Source organism: Arachis hypogaea, chromosome 4 (genome assembly GCF_003086295.3).
Source record: "Arachis hypogaea cultivar Tifrunner chromosome 4, arahy.Tifrunner.gnm2.J5K5, whole genome shotgun sequence".
Taxonomy (NCBI): Eukaryota; Viridiplantae; Streptophyta; class Magnoliopsida; order Fabales; family Fabaceae; genus Arachis; species Arachis hypogaea.
The window spans coordinates 104,331,610-104,351,428 of record NC_092039.1 but is presented as its reverse complement, the minus strand read 5'-3'; the positions used below and the strand labels follow the sequence as shown (position 1 = coordinate 104,351,428).

General features: G+C 39.9%; 1 non-coding gene across 1 annotated transcript; it reads right to left on the bottom strand.

Annotated features, from left to right (window-relative positions):
* Positions 1-11,007: 11,007 nt before the first annotated feature.
* Positions 11,008-11,115, bottom strand: LOC112798938 (small nucleolar RNA R71). Its single transcript, XR_003200532.1, has one exon. It is a non-coding gene; the product is annotated as a small nucleolar RNA R71 (small nucleolar RNA).
* Positions 11,116-19,819: the final 8,704 nt, after the last annotated feature.

Genomic DNA, 19,819 nt, shown 5'->3' with positions numbered 1-19,819 from the left:
AAGCTGAAGTCTCTAACAGAGAACTTAAAAGAATCCTGGAACGGACTGTAATTAACCGTAGAAAGGATTGGGCAAGAAGCTTGGATGATGCTCTGTGGGCATACAGAACAGCATTCAAGACCCCTATAGGGACCTCTCCATACCAGCTCGTGTTTGGAAAGGCATGTCACTTGCCAGTGGAACTGGAACACAAGGCCTACTGGGCAACCAGATTCCTGAACCTTGATGCCAAGTTAGCTGGAGAAAAACGATTGCTCCAGTTAAATGAGCTAGAGGAATTTAGACTCAATGCTTTCGAGAATGCAAAAATTTACAAAGAGAAAGCAAAAAGATGGCATGATAAGAAGCTGTCATCCAGAGTCTTTGAGCCGGGGCAAAAAGTTCTGCTATTTAATTCTAGGCTCAAATTATTCCCAGGGAAATTAAAATCCGTGTGGAGAGGTCAATATGTGATTACAAGTGTATCACCATATGGATACGTAGAGCTTCAGGATAATGACTCTAAAAAAAATTCATTGTTAATGGACAGAGAGTTAAACATTATCTTGAAGGCAATTTTGAGCAAGAATGCTCAAAACTGAGACTTGATTAGAGCTCAGTAATAGTCCAGCTAAGGACAATAAAGAAGCGCTTGCTGGGAGGCAACCCAGCCATTCACAAAATTTAATTTTATTTGTTTTTGCTAATTAATTTTTACAAGTATATGTCAAAGTATCTTCAAAAGGTAAAATAGCAATTGATTGAATTCACAGAGTTACAGGGGAATTTGGAAGCTCACTGGCGTGAAAAAGCCAGTAAGAAACGTTTTGGGCATTGAACGCCCAAAAGAAGCATACATTGGGCGTTCAACGCCAGTAAGGACAGCCATCTGGGCGTTGAACGCCAAAAAGGAGCATCTTCTGGGCATTGAACGCCAGAAAGAAGCACCTTCTGGGCGTTTAACGCCAGAATTACAGCATCTTGGGCGTTTAGAAAAACGCCCAGTGATAAAGGACTTCCTGGCGTTCAATGCCAGAAAGAAGCAACAGCTGGGCATTGAACGCCCAGGAGAAGCAGCAATTGGGTGTTAGACGCCCAAAACATGCAGCATTTGGGCGTTTAACGCCAGACTGGTGGGGAGGAGGTAAAATCCGTTTTTCTTTACAAATTTTCTAAATTTTTATGTTTCAATTCATAATTTCTTGCATAAACATGTTTCAAAATGTCATCCTTTAATTTCAAAAAAAATTTTAATCCTAATTTCTAAAAACCCTAATTTCTAAAATCCCTTTTTCAAAAATATCAAATGTATCTTAATTCATAAACACAAATCTTTTTCCAATCCAAATCTTTTTCAAATCTTTTTCAACTCATCATATCTTTTGGATTTCGAAATTGCCTCTCCCTCTATTCCTCTCCTATCCTTTCTTTTGCTTGAGGACAAGCAAACCTCTAAGTTTGGTGTAATTTGCCATGATCACTGAGCTAAAACTCATCAAGATCATGGCACCTAAGGGAACAAGAAGAGCAAGGGCATGATTTAAGGGAGCTGAAGCGCCAGAAATTAATCCTTGAAGGACCAAGCACCCCACAGATCAGAGGAACATCCACTTCCCAAAACACAGGTTGTTGAGTTCTAATTTTAACTTTAACTCTGTGATAGTGTTATTATAGGAATTTACCTTAGAAGATATATAGTAGTAGTAGTAATTACCATATCTATTCTGGTTTTATTTTCAATTAAGTTATAATTTATTTTTCTCATCATCATCAGACATGAATAAAATAGTAGATTTTTAGAATAAAGAAGTAATTTATATTTTTCGAGTTTTTAATAAAAAAAATTTATAATTAATTATATGTGGTGGCAATACTTTTTGTTCTCTAAATGAATGCTTGAACAGTGCATATTTTATCCTGAATTTTACGAATATTGGCTCCTGAAAGAATGAGGAACACGAAAAATATTATTGATGATCTGAAAAATCATGAATTTGATTCTTGAAGCAAGAAAAAGCAGTGAAAAAAATTTACAAGGAATCATTGGATCAAGAAAAGGAACAAAAGCCAATAGCCCTTAAAACCAAAAGGCAAGGGTGAAAAGGATCCAAGGCTTTGAGCATCAGTGGATAGGAGGGCCCAAGGAAGTAGTTCCAGGCCTAAGCGGCTAAATTAAGCTGTCCCTAACCATGTGCTTGTGGCATGCAGGTCCAAGTGAAAAGCTTGAGACTGAGTGGTTAAAGTCGTGATCCAAAGAAAAAAGAGTGTGCTTAAGAGCTCTGGACACCTCTAACTGGGGACTTTAGCAAAGCTGAGTCACAATCTGAAAAGGTTCACCCAGTCATGTGTCTGTGGCATTTATGTATCTGGTGGTAATACTGGAAAACAAAGTGCTTAGGGCCACGGCCAAGACTCATAAAGTAACTGTGTTCAAGAATCAACATATTACACTAGGAGAATCAATAATACTATCTGAATTTTGAGTTCCTATGGATTCCAATCATTCTAAATTTTAAAGGATAAAGGGAGATGCCAAAACTGTTCAGAAACAAAAAGCTACAAGCCCCGCTCATCTAATAAGAATCTGAGCTCCATTTAAAAAAACTCTGAGATATTATTACTTCTTAATTTCTTTTCATCCTATTTTATTTATCTAGTTGCTTGAGGACAAGCAACAGTTTAAGTTTGGTGTTGTGATGAGCGGATATTTTATACACTTTTCGGGGGTAATTTCATGTAGATTTTAGCATGTTTTAATTAGTTTTTAGTAGAATATTATTAGTTTTAGGCAAAAATCATATTTCTGGACTTTACTATGAGTTTGTGTGTTTTTCTGTGATTTCAGGTATTTTCTGGCTAAAATTGAGGGAGCTGAGCAAAAATCTGAGTTAGGCTGAAAAAGGACTGCTGATGCTGTTGGATCCTGACCTCTCTGCACTCGGAATGGATGTTTTGGAGCTACAGGAGTTCAATTGACACGCTCTCAATTGGGTTGGAAAGTAGACATCCAGGGCTTTCCAGAAATATATAATAGTCCATACTTTGCACGAAGATAGACGACGTAAACTGGCGTTCAACGCCAGTTTCATGCTGCTGTTTGGCGTCCAGCGCCAGAAACAGGTTACAAGTTAGAGTTCAGCGCCCAAAACACATTACAACCTGGCGTTCAACTCCAGAAACAGCCCAAGAACGTGAGAAGCTTTAGTCTCAGCCCTAGCACACACCAAGTGGGCCCCAGAAGTGCATTACTGCACCAATTATCTTAGCTTACTCATTTTCTGTAAACCTAGGTTACTAGTTTACTATTTAAACAACTTTTAGAGACTTATCTTGTATCTCATGACATTTTCAGATCTGAATTTTATACACTTTGACGGCATGAGTCTCTAAACTCCATTGTTGGGGGTGAGGAGCTCTGCAGCGTCTCAATGAATTAATGCAATTGTTTCTATTTCATTCAAACGTGTGTGTGTTCCTATCTAAGATGTTCATTCGCGCTTAATTGTGAAGGAGGTGATGATCTGTGACACTCATCACCTTCCTCAATCCATGAACGTGTGTCTGACAAACACCTCCGTTCTACATCAGATTGAATGAGCATCTCTTAGCTTCCTTAATCAGAATCTTCGTGGTATAAGCTAGAACTGATGGCGGCCACTCTTGAGGATCTGGAAAGTCTAAACCTTGTCTGTGGTATTCCGAGTAGGATTCAAGGATTGAATGGCTGTGACGAGCTTCAAACTCGCGATTGCTAGGCGTGATGACAAACGCAAAAGGATCAATGGATCCTATTCTAACATGATCGAGAACCAACAGCTGATTAGCCGTGCGGTGACAGAGCATCTGGACCGTTTTCACTGAGAGGATGGGAAGTAGCCACTGACGATGGTGACACCCTACATACAGCTTGCCATGGATGGAACTTTACAAACAATTGAGTTGAATATTACATTGCAGAAATTCAGAGGACAAAGCATCTCCAAAACTCCAACATATTCTCCATTAATAAAGTAACAATTCCTTATTCCAAACACTTTTACTTCTTACAATTAAATCCAAATAACCTTATTGGCATCCTGACTAAGATTAATAAAATAAACATAGCTTGCTTCAAACCAATAATCTCGGTGGGATCGACCCTTACTCGCGTAAGGTATTACTTGGACGACCCAGTGCACTTGCTGGTTAGTTGTACGGATTGCAAATTCGTGCACCAAGTATGCAATGCAACCTATCTATGTGAATGCAACTACATGCAAAATATTTCTTCCTACTTGGTTAAAAGTAAATAAATTCTTCAAGACAAATATGAATCAAATTCCACTAATTCAAATTGTACAATAAAAAGTAAGTAAACTTCTAAGAAGATAGCTCATGGAAGCAGGGAACATAGAATCAAGCATTGAACCCTCACTGGTAGTGTATATGCACTCTAATCTCTCAAATGTCTAGTGTCAATCACTCTATTCTTCTCTAATCATGCTTTCTAAAACTTTGTTCTGCATCTAACCAATCAACAAATATTTAATGTACCAATGCAAACATCATGAGGTCTTTTCAAGGTTGTAATGGGGTCAAGGCAAGGGTGAGGATATATGTATGGCTAAGTGAGCTATAAATTGAATCTTTGAGTAACCTGGGCTATCACCTAACATACATACATTCTATATAACTTCTAAAACCATGCCTAGCTACGCATAATTCCCACTTTTGTATCACATACGCATGTATCAACTTTTCTTTTTAATTTGTGTCACATATGCATTGATCTTTTATTAAATTAACATTGGGATAATTTTGTCCCATTATTTATTTATTTATATTATATATATTTTTTCTTTTTCTCTTTTTTTTCTCTTTTTTTTATAGAGACATAAAAACTAAAATAACATATCAATGCATATGGAATTTTTAATTTTCTATTTTACATGAGTAGATACCCAAATTTCCCAATATTCAAAATTAGAAACATGATACATTCCCTTATTAACCAATGTTCCCACAGTTTCCCCACACTTAGTTGATGCACAACCTCTATCTTAAGTTAACCAAAGATTCAATTGGGATATTTAATTTGTTTTTCTGCTTAAGGCTAGTGATGTGGTTATAGAACAGAAGGGGATTAAAAAGCTCAAAGTGGCTAACAAGGGTGACATAAAAGGGTAGGCTTATTTGGGATAAGTGAGCAAAAACAAGTAATGGCCTCAATCATATGCAAGTATGTAAATACACTTAATATTTGACATATAGATTGGAACAAAATAAAGATTACAATCATAGAGAAGAAAACACACAAGAAAAAAAGAGTTATGGTTTAAATAATGTAACCATGTATTTAGGCTCAAATTTTTCACGAGTTGTGTATTCTTTAGCTCAAAAATCATGTTCCAATTACAACTTCCAAAAAAATTTAACACATAGAAAACTTTAAATTTTTTTAATTTAAATTCGTGAAATTTTTCAAAAATAGGGTCTTAAAAAGAAACTTATTATTTTTTTAACCAAGTAGTATTTAGATGCAAAAAATCAACTACACATGCAATCTATTATGCAATGCTACAATGAACTAATAAAGAAAATAAGACATTGGTGTTGAGAAGAGAATAACTTAACCCATGGAGATCAGTATCGACCTCCCCACACTTAAAGATTGCACCGTCCTCGGTGCATGGTAAGATGTACAAGTGGACGGACTGCTCCAACTAATGCCTTTCACTATAGATTGTGCAGATTGACTTGTTTGTCTCTCCATTTAGAAGCTTTCCCTTTCCCTTTCTCGGTGGCCATCTTGAAAGAAGAGGAAAAGAAGGAAAGTAACCAGAAGTAAAGATAAGAACATAAATAAAATATGGGTGTTAATGCCAAATAATAAAGGTCTCAATTACATGGTAGCTACAACATGCAAGGGAGAAAATAGTGGAAGCAAATGGCATATCAATAGTGCAAAAGTTGCAATAATGAGGAAGAGAGTGTGGGTAATGCAAGATAGAGTAAGTACATATCAGTGCAAAAGCAATATCAGTATTATAAAAATTAGCATTGACTTATGAATAATAATACCCAATCAGAATAAAACAAGTCATGAAGAACCAGAATAATTCAAGAAAAGATGCAATAGTTGAAGAAGAGAATTTTAACACCAATGGAAAAGAAAAAGAAAGTAAGAAAGGAGGAAGAAATAAATAAGAAGGAAAGAAACGATTTAGATATGGGGAAGAAAAAGAAAAGATATTTGGCTGCTCTGGATAAGCTGTGCGCCGCTTGTGACGCGGACGCGTGAGTGACGCGTTCGCGCGGATAGTGCTTCTATGAAATGATGCGGACGCGTCATCCATGCGGTCGCGTGGATCGATTTGTGCTATTAGCGCGAGGGAAGCCTCGCGGCTGCGCAACTCTCTGTTTGAAACTCATATTGCCAAATTTTAGGGTGACGCGGTCGCGTGGGTGACGCGATCGCGTGGATGGCCTATTTTGAAAAACGACGTAGACGCGTGGTAGGGCTTGTGCTTCTTGCAAAAGTCCAGCCCAATTCCAGCTCAACTTTCGGCCATACACCCTTTTACGTCGATTTATAGGGCACGCGTTCGCGTGGATGACGTGGACGCGTGGGAGGCATTTTTCCCGCATAATGCAGACGCGTCAGCGATGCGGTCACGTGGATCCATTTGTGCCAAAGGCACGCCTCCAGCCACGCTTTCGTGTGACTCTCTGTTTAATTTATTTTCTTCCCAACACACCTATGACGCGGACGCGTTGGCGACGCTGTCGCGTCGCGTGCGATTATTTTTTTTGATGCAGTATGCAGAATGCAATGAATGTTATGCAAAATTCCAGGTTCAATCAAAACTCAAAAACAGACTAAAATTTAAACTGAAAAAAGAACGATCATACCATGGTGGGTTGTCTCCCACCTAGCACTTTTAGTTAAAGTCCTTAAGTTGGACATTCTGGTGAGCTCCTTGTTATGGTGGCTTGTGCTTGTATTCATCCAAGAATCTCCACGAGTGTTTGGAATTCCCACAGTGATGAGCGGATAATTTGTATGCTTTTTGGCATTGTTTTTAGTATGTTTTTAGTATGATCTAGTTAGTTTTTAGTATATTTTTATTAGTTTTTAGTTAAAATTCACTTTTCTGGACTTTACTATGAGTTTGTGTGTTTTTCTGTGATTTCAGGTATTTTCTGGCTGAAATTGAGGGACCTGAGCAAAAATCTGATTCAGAGACTGAAAAGGACTGCAGATGCTGTTGGATTCTGACCTCCCTGCACTCGAAGTGGATTTTCTGGAGCTACAGAAGCCCAATTGGCGCGCTCTCAACGGCGTTGGAAAGTAGACATCCTGGGCTTTCCAGCAATATATGATAGTCCATACTTTGCCCAAGATTTGATGGCCCAAACCGGCGCTCAAAGTCACCTTCAAGATTTCCAGCGTTAAACGCCGGAACTGGCACCCAAATGGGAGTTAAACGCCCAAACTGGCACTAAAGCTGGCGTTTAACTCCAAGAAGAGTCTCTACACGAAATTGCTTCATTGCTCAGCCCAAGCACACACCAAGTGGGCCCGGAAGTGGATTTTTATGTCATTTACTCATTTCTGTAAACCTTAGGCTACTAGTTTTCTATAAGTAGGACCTTTTACTATTGTATTTTCATCTTTTGATCACTTTAGATCTCTAGATCATCTTTGGACATCTAGTTCTTAGATCATTGGGAGGCTGGCCATTCGGCCATGCCTAGACCTTGTTCTTATGTATTTTCAACGGTGGAGTTTCTACACACCATAGATTAAGGTGTGGAGCTCTGCTGTACCTCGAGTATTAATGCAATTACTATTGTTCTTCCATTCAATTCCGCTTGTTCTTGTTCTAAGATATCACTTGTTCTTCAACTTGATGAATGTGATGATCCGTGACACTCATCATCATTCTCACCCATGAACAAGGTGACTGACAACCACTTTTGTTCTACAAGCAATCAAGGCTCTAGTGAATATCTCTTGGATTCCTGATTGCACGATGCATGGTTGATCGCCTGACAACCGAGTGCTCGTCTGACAAACGAGCCAACCATTCCGTGAGATCAGAGTCTTCGTGGTATAGGCAAGAACTGATGGCAGCATTCAAGAGAATCCGGAAGGTCTAACCTTGTCTGTGGTATTCTGAGTAGGATTCAATGATTGAATGACTGTGACGTGCTTCAAACTCCTAGCAGGCGGGACGTTAGTGACAGACGCAAAAGAATCGATGGATTCTATTCCGGCCTGACCGAGAATCGACAGCTGAATTCCGCGTGCTGTGACAGAGCATATGCAATCGTTTTCACTGAGAGGATGGGAGGTAGCCACTGACAATGGTGAAACCCTACACAAGCTTGCCATGGAAAGGAATAAGAAGGATTGGATGAAGACAGTAGGAAAGCAGAGAGACGGAAGGGAAGGCATCTTCATGCGCTTATCTGAAGCTCCTACCAATGAATTACATAAGTATCTCTATCTTTACCTTTTTGTTATTTTCGTTCATCACCATTACTATTTGAGTTTGCCTGACTAAGATTTACAAGATGACCATAGCTTGCTTCAATACTAACAATCTCCGTGGGATCGACCCTTACTCGCGTAAGGTTTATTACTTGGATGACCCAGTGCACTTGCTGGTTAGTTGTGCGAAGTTGTGTAATGCCATGGTATTGAACACCAAGTTTTTGGGGTTCATGACCGGGGATTATGAGAGTTGTGAAAAGTATTGTTCACAATTTCGCGCACCATGTTTTTGGCGCCGTTGCCGGGGATTGTTCAAGTTTTGAGCAAGCTTTTGGTAACATCAGTGCCAAGATCCGGCAACAACACCAAGTTTTTTTTGGCGTTATTGCCAGGGATTGTTCTAGTTTGGACAACTGACGGTTCATCTTGTTGCTTAGATTAGGTATTTATTTTTTCGAAATTCTTGAAGATGAATTCTAGAGTTTCATGATGATTTGTTGAAATCTGGCTGGCTGAGAAGCCATGTCTAATCTCATTGGACCGAGGTTTCAACTTATCACCACAAGAGCTTGTTGATCTTTATCAATCTTGCTTTTGGAGCAGTGATCTGCTAAGGCTTGGCTGGCCTTTGGCCATGTCTAGTGTTTTGGACCGAAGCTTTCTCTGAAAGCTTGGCTGGCTGTGAAGCCATGTCTAATTCCTGGACCGGAGTCTTAGACTAGCATTGCACTGATTCCTGGAATTCTCATTAAGAATTTTGATATCTTTTTCCACTTAATTTTCGAAAAACACAAAAAAATCAAAAAAATCATAAAATCCAAAAATATTGTATGAGTCTGGTGTTTCATTCTAAGTCTAGTGTCAATTGCATGCATTCATTCATGTGTCTTAAGGATCTTCAAGTAATTCTTGATGATTTTCGTGCTATGATCTTTGAATTCAATTGACTTGAGTGTTTTGTGTGTCTCATATGCATTTTCATCCTGTTAGTGTCAGTAGTATACAAACTGCTAAGTTTGGTGTCTTGCATGCATTGTTATTTGATTCTTGTTGCATTTTGATTTTTCCTTATTATTAAAAATCCAAAAATATTTTTAATTTGTGTCTTCTCAAGTCAATAATACAGAGAATTGAAGATTCAGAACATACAGCAGAGGAATTGCACAGAAAAAGCTGGGCGTTCAAAACGCCCAGTGAAGAAGGACAGACTGGCGTTTAAACGCCAGCCAGGGTACCTGGTTGGGCGTTTAACGCCCAAAAGGGTAGCATTTTGGGCGTTAAACGCCAGAATGTGCACCATTCTGGGCGTTTAACACCAGGATGGCTAGAAGGGAAGATTTTGTTTTCAAATCAAATTTTTTCTAAGTTTTCAAAATCTTTTCAAAATCAAATCTTTTTCAAATCAATTTTTCAATCAAATCTTTTTTCAAAACCAATTTCTTTCCATTTTTAAAGATACTTACTATCAATTAATGATTTGATTCAACATTTCAAATATGTTACCTTTTCTGTTGAGAAAGGTTTAATGTTTGAATCATATCTTTTCTTGTTAGTCAAGATTTTAATTTTCAAATCAAATCTCTTTTTTAAAATGTTTTTCAAATCATATTTTCTCAATCACATCTTTTTAAAACTAATCATATCTTCTTAACCACATCTTTTTCAAAATAGTTTTCAATCAAATCTTTTTGATTTCTAATTTCAAAATCTTTTTCAAAAATCACTTAATTTCTTTTCCATTTTCATTTTCGAAAATTAAGTAATGTTTTTCAAAAAAAAAATGTTTTCAAATTTTCTACTTAATTTTCGAAAATCACTTCCCTCCTTCTCACATCCTTCTATTTATGGACTAACACTATCCCTTAATGCAAAATTCGAACTCCATCTCCTTTGACAAGTTCGAATTTTCTACTTCTGTCTTCTACTCTTCTTTTCCTCTGACACTTCAAGGAATCTCTATACTGTGACATAGAGGATTCCACATTTCTTGTTCTTTTATCTCTCATATGAGCAGGAGCAAAGACAAAGGCATTCTTGTTGAGGCAGATCCTGAACCTGAAAGGACCTTGAAGAGAAAGCTCAGAGAAGCCAAAGCACAACTCTCTTTAGAGCACCTAACCGAATTCTTCAAGGAAGGAGAACACATGGCAGCCGAAAACAACAACAATGCCAACAATGCAAGGAAGGTGCTGGGTGACTTTACTGCACCTACTCCCGATTTCTATGGGAGAAGCATCTCTATCCCTGCCATTGGAGCAAACACCTTTGAGCTTAAGCCTCAATTAGTTTCTCTAATGCAACAGAATTGCAAGTTCCATGGACTTCCATTGGAAGATCCTCATTAGTTTTTAGCTGAGTTCTTGCAAATCTGTGACACAGTCAAGACTAATGGGGTTGACCCTGAGGTCTATAGACTGATGCTATTCCCTTTTGCTGTAAGAGACAGAGCTAGAACATGGTTGGACTCTCAACCTAAAGAAAGCCTGGACTCTTGGGAAAAGCTAGTCAATGCCTTCTTGGCAAAGTTCTTTCCACCTCAAAAATTGAGTAAGCTTAGAGTGGAAGTCCAAACCTTCAGACAGAAGGAAGGAGAATCCCTCTATGAAGCTTGGGAAAGATACAAACAATTAATCAGAAAATGTCCCTCTGACATGCTTTCTGAATGGAGCATCATAGGAATTTTCTATGATGGTCTCTCTGAACTGTCCAAGATGTCCTTGGATAGCTCTGCTGGAGGCTCTCTTCATTTGAAGAAGACGCCTACTGAAGCTCAAGAGCTAATTGAAATGGTTGCAAATAACCAATTCATGTACACTTCTGAAAGAAATCCTGTGAACAATGGGCTAGTCAGAAGAAAGGAGTTCTTGAGATTGACACTCTGAATGCCATATTGGCTCAGAACAAAATATTGACTCAACAAGTCAATATGATTTCTCAAAGTCTGTCTGGAATGCAAAATGCACCAAGCAGTACTAAGGAAGCTTCATCTGAGGAAGAAGCTTATGATCCTGAGAACCCTTCAATAGAAGAGGTGAATTACATGGGAAAACCCTATGGAAACACCTACAATCCTTCATGGAGGAATCATCCAAATCTTTCATGGAAGGATCAACAGAGACCTCAACAAGGTTTCAATAACAATAATGGTGGAAGAAACAGGTTTAGCAATAGCAAGCCTTTTCCATCATCTTCTCAGCAACAGACAGAGAGTTCTAAGCAGAATAACTCTGACTTAGCAACAATGGTCTCTGATCTAATCAAAACCACTCAAAGTTTCATGACTGAAACAAGGTCCTCCATTAGAAACTTGGAAGGACAAGTGGGTCAGCTGAGCAAGAAAATTACTGAACTCCCTCCTAGTACTCTCCCAAGCAATACAGAAGAAAATCCAAAAGGAGAGTGCAAGGCCATCAACATGGCCGAATTCTGGGAGGAAGAAGAGGCAGTGAATGCCACTGAGGAAGGCCTCACTGGGCGTCCACTAACCTCCAATGAGTTCCCCAATGAGGAACCATGGGAATCTGAGGCTCAAAATGAGACCATAGAGATTCCATTGGACTTACTTCTGCCCTTCATGAGCTCTGATGAGTATTCTTCCTCTGAAGAGGATGAGTATGTCACTGAGGAGCAAGTTGCTAAATACCTTGGAGCAATCATGAAGCTAAATGACAAGTTATTTGGAAATGAGACTTGGGAGGATGAAGCTCCTTTGCTCACCAAAGAACTGGATAACTTGTCTAGGCAGAAACTGCCTCAAAAGAGACAGGACCCTGGGAAGTTTTCAATACCTTGTACCATAGGCAACATGACCTTCAAGAAGGCCTTGTGTGACTTAGGGTCAAGTGTAAACCTCATGCCTCTCTCTGTAATGGAGAAGTTAGGGATCTCTGAGGTACAAGCTGCAAAAATCTCACTAGAGATGGCAGACAACTCAAGAAAACAAGCCCATGGACTTGTAGAGGATGTTCTGGTTAAGGTTGAAGACCATTACATCCCTACTGATTTCATAGTCCTAGAGACTGGGAAGTGTATGGATGAATCCATCATCCTTGGCAGACCCTTCCTAGCCACAGCAAAGGCTGTGATTGATGTTGATAGAGGAGAGTTGATCATTCAAGTGAATGAAGAATCCTTGGTGTTTAAGGCCCAAGGATATCCCTCTGTCATCATGGAGAGGAAGCATGAAGAGCTTCTCTCAAAACAGAGCCAAACAGAGCCCCCACAGTCAAACTCTAAGTTTGGTGTTGGGAGGCCACAACCAAACTCTAAGTTTGGTGTTGAACCCCCACATTCAAACTCTAAGTTTGGTGTTGGGAGGTTCCAACATAGCTCTGAGCATTTCTGAGGCTCCATGAGAGTCCTCTGTCAAGCTAATGACAATAAGGAAGCGCTTGTTGGGAGGCAACCCAATGTTATATTTTATCTATTTTATTTTGTTATTTTCTCTTTTTTGTAGGTTGATGATCATAAGAAGTCACAAAATCAATGAAAAAAAGCAAAAACAGAATGAAAAAAAGGAAGAAAAACAGCACACCCTGGAGGACGCACCCACTGGCGTTTAAACGCCAGTGAGGTTAGCTGTTGGGCGTTTAACGCCCAGTCTGGCACCATTCTGGGCGTTTAACGCCAGAAAGGGGCACCAGACTGGCGTTAAACGCCAGGAAAGGGCTAGAACCTGGCGTTAAACGCCAGAAATGGGCACCAGCCCGGCGTTTAACGCCAGAATTGGCTCAAAACGTGTTTTTGAATGCCATTTGGTGCAGGGATGACTTTTCCTTGACACCTCAGGATCTGTGGACCCCACAGGATCCCCACCTACCCTACCACTCTCTCTCTTCTTCACCAATCACCTCAATACCTCTTCCCCAAAAACCCCTCACCTATCAAATCCCATCTCTCTCTTCACCACTCACATCCATCCTTCTTAAAACCCCACCTACCTCACCATTCAAATTCAAACCACTTTCCCACCCAAACCCACCCTCAAATGGCCGAACATCCCTCTCCCCCTCTCCTATATGAACCCTCCTTCACTCCTTCATTTTCACACACCTTAAACACCATCTCTCTCCCCTTTGGCCGAATACAAAGCCATTCCCTTTCTCTTCATTTCTTCTTCTTCTACTCTCTTCTTTCTTCTTTTGCTCGAGGACGAGCAAACATTTTAAGTTTGGTGTGGTAAAAGCATTGCTTTTTGTTTTTCCATAACCATTTATGGCATCCAAGGCCGGAGAAACCTCTAGAAAGAGGAAAGGGAAGGCAAAAGCTTCCACCTCCGAGTCATGGGAGATGGAGAGATTCATCTCAAGGGTGCATCAAGACCACTTCTATGAAGTTGTGGCCTTGAAGAAGGTGATCCCCGAGGTCCCTTTTTCACTCAAAAAGGGTAAATATCCGGAGATCCGACATGAGATCCGAAGAAGAGGTTAGGAAGTCCTTACCAACCCCATTCAACAAGTCGGAATCTTGATGGTTCAAGAGTTCTATGCCAATGCATGGATCACCAAGAACCATGACCAAAGTGTGAACCCGAATCCAAAGAATTATCTTACTATGGTTCGGGGGAAATACTTGGATTTTAGTCCGGAGAGTGTGAGGGTGGCGTTCAACTTGCCTATGATGCAAGGAGATGAACATCCTTACACTAGAAGGGTCAACTTTGATCAAAGGTTGGACCAAGTCCTCACAGTCATATGTGAAGAGGGCGCCCAATGGAAGAGAGATTCAAGAGGAAAGCCGGTTCAATTAAGAAGGCATGACCTCAAGCCCGTGGCTAGAGAATGGTTAGAGTTTATACAACGCTCAATCATTCCCACTAGCAACCGGTCCGAAGTTACCATAGACCGGGCTATCATGATCCATAGCATCATGATTGGAGAAGAAATAGAAGTTCATGAGGTTATAGCCCAAGAACTCTATAAGGTGGCGGACAAGTCCTCTACCTTAGCAAGGTTAGCCTTCCCTCATCTCATTTGTCACCTCTGTTATTCAGTTGGAGTTGACATAGAGGGAGACACCCCCATTGAGGAGGACAAGCCCATCACTAAGAAGAGGATGGAGCACACAAGAGATCCCACTCATCATGAGATCCCTGAGATTCCTCAAGGGATGCACTTTCCTCCACAAAACTATTGGGAGCAATTAAACACCTCCCTAGGAGAGTTGAGTTCCAACATGGGACAACTAAGGGTGGAGCATCAAGAACACTCCATCATCCTTCATGAGATTAGAGAAGACCAAAGAATCATGAGGGAGGAACAACAAAGACAAGGAAGAGACATTGAGGAGCTCAAGCACTCCATAGGATCTTCAAGAGGAAGAAAGAGCCGCCATCACTAAGGTGGACCCGTTCCTTGATTTCCTTGTTCTTTATTCTTCTGTTTTTCGAATTTTATGCTTATGTTTATCTATGTTTGTGTCTTGTGATCATTAGTGTCTTAGTGTCTATGCCTTAAAGTTATGAATGTCCTATGAATCCATCACCTTTCTTAAATAAAAACGTGCTTAATTGAAAAGAAAAGAATTGCATGAATTTTGAATTTTATAACAGTTTAATTATTTTGATGTGGTGGCAATACTTTTGTTCTCTGAATGTATGCTTAAACAGTGCATATGTCTTTTGAATTTGTGGTTCATGAATGTTGGCTCTTGAAAGAATGATGAAAAAGGAGACATGTTACTGAGGATCTGAAAAATCATAAAAATGATTCTTGAAGCAAGAAAAAGCAAAAAAAAATCGAAAAAGAAAAGAGAAAAAGAAAAAGCAAAGGAAAAAAAATTATAGAGAAATAAGAGTTGTGATCCAAGGCAAATAAGAGTGTGCTTAAGAACCCTGGACACCTCTAATTGGGGACTCTAGCAAAGCTGAGTCACAATCTGAAAAGGTTCACCCAATTATGTATCTGTGGCATGTATGTATCCGGTGGTAATACTGGAAGACAGAGTGCTTTGGGCCACAGCCAAGACTCAATAAGTAGCTATGTTCAAGAATCATCATACTCTACTAGGAGAATCAATAACACTATCTGGATTCTGAGTTCCTAAAGAAGCCAATCATTCTGAATTTCAAAGGATAGAGTGAGATGCCAAAACTATTCAGAGGCAAAAAGCTAAAAGCCCCGCTCATCTAATTAATACTGATCTTCATAGATGTTTTTGGAATTCATTGCATATTCTCTTCTTTTTATCTTATTTGATTTTCAGTTGCTTGAGGACAAGCAACAATTTAAGTTTGGTGTTGTGATGAGCGGATAATTTGTATGCTTTTTGGCATTGTTTTTAGTATGTTTTTAGTATGATCTAGTTAGTTTTTAGTATATTTTTATTAGTTTTTGGTTAAAATTCACTTTTCTGGACTTTACTATGAGTTTGTGTGTTTTTCTGTGATTTCATGTATTTTCTGGCTGAAATTGAGGGACCTGAGCAAAAATCTGATTCAGAGACTGAAAAGGACTGCAGATGCTGTTGGATTCTGACCTCCCTGCACTCGAAGTAGATTTTCTGGAGCTACAGAAGCCCAATTGGCGCGCTCTCAACGGCGTTGGAAAGTAGACATCCTGGGCTTTCCAGCAATATATGATAGTCCATACTTTTCCCAAGATTTGATGGCCCAAACCGGCGCTCAAAGTCACCTTCAAGATTTCCAGCGTTAAACGCCGGAACTGGCACCCAAATGGGAGTTAAACGCCCAAACTGGCACTAAAGCTGGCGTTTAACTCCAAGAAGAGTCTCTACACGAAATTGCTTCATTGCTCAGCCCAAGCACACACCAAGTGGGCCCGGAAGTGGATTTTTATGTTATTTACTCATTTCTGTAAACCTTAGGCTACTAGTTTTCTATAAGTAGGACCTTTTACTATTGTATTTTCATCTTTTGATCACTTTAGATCTCTAGATCATCTTTGGACATCTAGTTCTTAGATCATTGGGAGGCTGGCCATTCGGCCATGCCTAGACCTTGTTCTTATGTATTTTCAACGGTGGAGTTTCTACACACCATAGATTAAGGTGTGGAGCTCTGCTGTACCTCGAGTATTAATGCAATTACTATTGTTCTTCCATTCAATTCCGCTTGTTCTTGTTCTAAGATATCACTTGTTCTTCAACTTGATGAATGTGATGATCCGTGACACTCATCATCATTCTCACCCATGAACAAGGTGACTGACAACCACTTTTGTTCTACAAGCAATCAAGGCTCTAGTGAATATCTCTTGGATTCCTGATTGCACGATGCATGGTTGATCGCCTGACAACCGAGTGCTCGTCTGACAAACGAGCCAACCATTCCGTGAGATCAGAGTCTTCGTGGTATAGGCAAGAACTGATGGCAGCATTCAAGAGAATCCGGAAGGTCTAACCTTGTCTGTGGTATTCTGAGTAGGATTCAATGATTGAATGACTGTGACGTGCTTCAAACTCCTAGCAGGCGGGACGTTAGTGACAGACGCAAAAGAATCGATGGATTCTATTCCGGCCTGACCGAGAATCGACAGCTGAATTCCGCGTGCTGTGACAGAGCATATGCAATCGTTTTCACTGAGAGGATGGGAGGTAGCCACTGACAATGGTGAAACCCTACACAAGCTTGCCATGGAAAGGAATAAGAAGGATTGGATGAAGACAGTAGGAAAGCAGAGAGACGGAAGGGAAGGCATCTTCATGCGCTTATCTGAAGCTCCTACCAATGAATTACATAAGTATCTCTATCTTTACCTTTTTGTTATTTTCGTTCATCACCATTACTATTTGAGTTTGCCTGACTAAGATTTACAAGATGACCATAGCTTGCTTCAATACTAACAATCTCCGTGGGATCGACCCTTACTCGCGTAAGGTTTATTACTTGGACGACCCAGTGCACTTGCTGGTTAGTTGTGCGAAGTTGTGTAATGCCATGGTATTGAACACCAAGTTTTTGGGGTTCATGACCGGGGATTATGAGAGTTGTGAAAAGTATTTTTCACAATTTCGCGCACCACACAGCCTTCGGGATCCCAAACTAGGCGCAGAAGGCCTTCAAGCAAGCTAAAGCAATTGACAAGGCCCCAAAAGTATTGATTTCTAGATCGAATTCCGGGGTCCCAAACCTTGCTTTTGCACCCGTCTTCTTGTTGATCCTTAGTGTTCCAACCGGGTGACAGGCAATCTGAATTCTCACTACAGCGGCCAAACAACTTCCTAGACCCATTTAGTTGAGCTTTACACCAACCTTTGCGTTTAAATTTTGAGCACACAACCATGTTGAACCTTGCAGGACAACTCTTACCACTAACCATCTTCCTCTTACTCTTGATGCCATAGAGAGCTCTAAGTTGACCATCCGTCTCCAGTAGCCCATATTCAAGTGGAATTAGAAAACTAAGGGATATAAATTTTACCCACTTGAATGTTGTGAAGGATGATGGCAACTTAGGGGAAGGTGTTTCTAATGAACGTGCAAGCTCCACTCCCTTGTGCTCTTCTTTGACATGTTCCACCTCTTTGCAAGCTTCTTCAATTTCAACCTCTTCATCTTGGTAGCTTTCTTCGGATTCAATTTTTTCTTCATTGTTCACCAAAGGCATGGGAGGCTGTGCTTCTTCTTCTTTTATCTCCATGTCAAGTATAATAGGAGATGATTCAAATGTAGATAAGAATTCATCAATGATCGAATCCATCTCTTGATCATCCCATTCGAAGTCTTCAATCATGAGATGCCTTGGAGGTTGTACACCTTCCTCAACTTCAGTTTCAAACGTCTTTGAAAGAGGCTCTATAACTTGACCTTCCTATGGAGGTTCAGCATCTCCTAAGTCTTGAACCACTTCTTCTTCTTCAATAATTTAGGCTTCCTCCACTTGTTCAAGTACAAAGTCACGCTCCTTATTATCCACTGGAGTTTCTAGTGTCTCCTTCACGCTACGTTCTTCATTAGATTCTGCATATGAAGCCATGGGGTTCCTTGAATGTCTGAACGTCGGAAAGGCAATCGATTTATCGCTTGATCCAGGTGTTTAAGTATGAAATTGTATTCTTCCTTGATGGCTTCTTTTCTATGATAACTCCCTTCAACTACTCCTTCATCTGCAAAGGTCTCTACTACCTTCACCTTTAGTGCCTCCTCTAGCTCCTTATGAAGTATGGATTCGCGAAGATGATCCCTTTTCTCTTGTTCCATGTCAATAGCATCATTAGGATCATGTTGCTCTTGGATTGATGAATGTGGGTGCTCTTCCATGGATGGTGATGATGGGATGGAGAGATCATGCTGTGGTTGAGATGGAAGTGCATTGGAGCTTGAGGGTTGAATATTGGGGGTAGAGGGTTGGTCCATGCGGGATATAAGTGCTTGAAGAGTAGAGGTGAGACTAGTGATAGAGGCAAGTGTGCTCTCCATGGAGGTTTGGGATGGATAGGATGGTTCATTTTTTTGGAAAACAGGTCCATAATATGGAGGTGGTTCTTTTTCATAAGGATATGGAGATGGTGAATATTGAGGTGGTGGTTCTGGGTATGGTTCATATGGTGGTTGGTGTGGTGGATAAGGATTAGGGTCATCTGGAGGTGAATGGTGGAAAGGGGCTTGTGAGTGTGGTGGTTCAAAGCTATGTTGAGGAGGTGGTTCATCGGCATATGATGGGGCTTGTTGGTAACTACAAGGGGGTCCACCATATCTATCATCCCGGTATGCATTGCAGAGTGGTCTTCGTCCATGATATCTTGGAAGGTGTTGTTGCCTAAAGGGTTGATCAGATCCTCTTGGCTCCATCCATCTTTGATTGCTTAGACCTTGATGCAAATTCTTGTTATAGCTTCCTCTTCCTGCAACATAGTTGGAACCAGACTCATAGCCAAAGGGGTGAGAGTTCATAGTAGTAGGAGAAAATAGAAACAAAAACTAACAAAAAGAAAATATTTTGAAAAAGATTTGATTTTTGAAAAAGGATAAGATAAGATTTTGAAAAAGATATAATTTTTGAAAAAGATAGGAAAATATTTTGAAAAAGATATGATTTTTTTTTTGAAAAATATTTACAATAACCAATAATAAGGCACACGTTTGTAATTCCCCGGCAACGGCGCCATTTTGAAGAGAGGAACTTTTGCGTGGTCTAGAATTCAGAATAAATTTCCGTTGCAAGTATAGCTTCTAAACCAACAAAAGTCCTTTCTTACAAATGTTTTGGTTGTCACAAGTAACAAATCCCTAAATAAATTGATAACCAAAGTATTTGAACATCGGGTCGTCTTCTCAAGGAATTGCAGGGAGGTATGTTCTTATTATTGGTTATGAGTTTTGTAAATTGGGGGTTTTGACAGTAAGGAAGAAGTATGTTAAATGACAAGTAAAATTAAAATAGTAATAATAAAATAAACTTT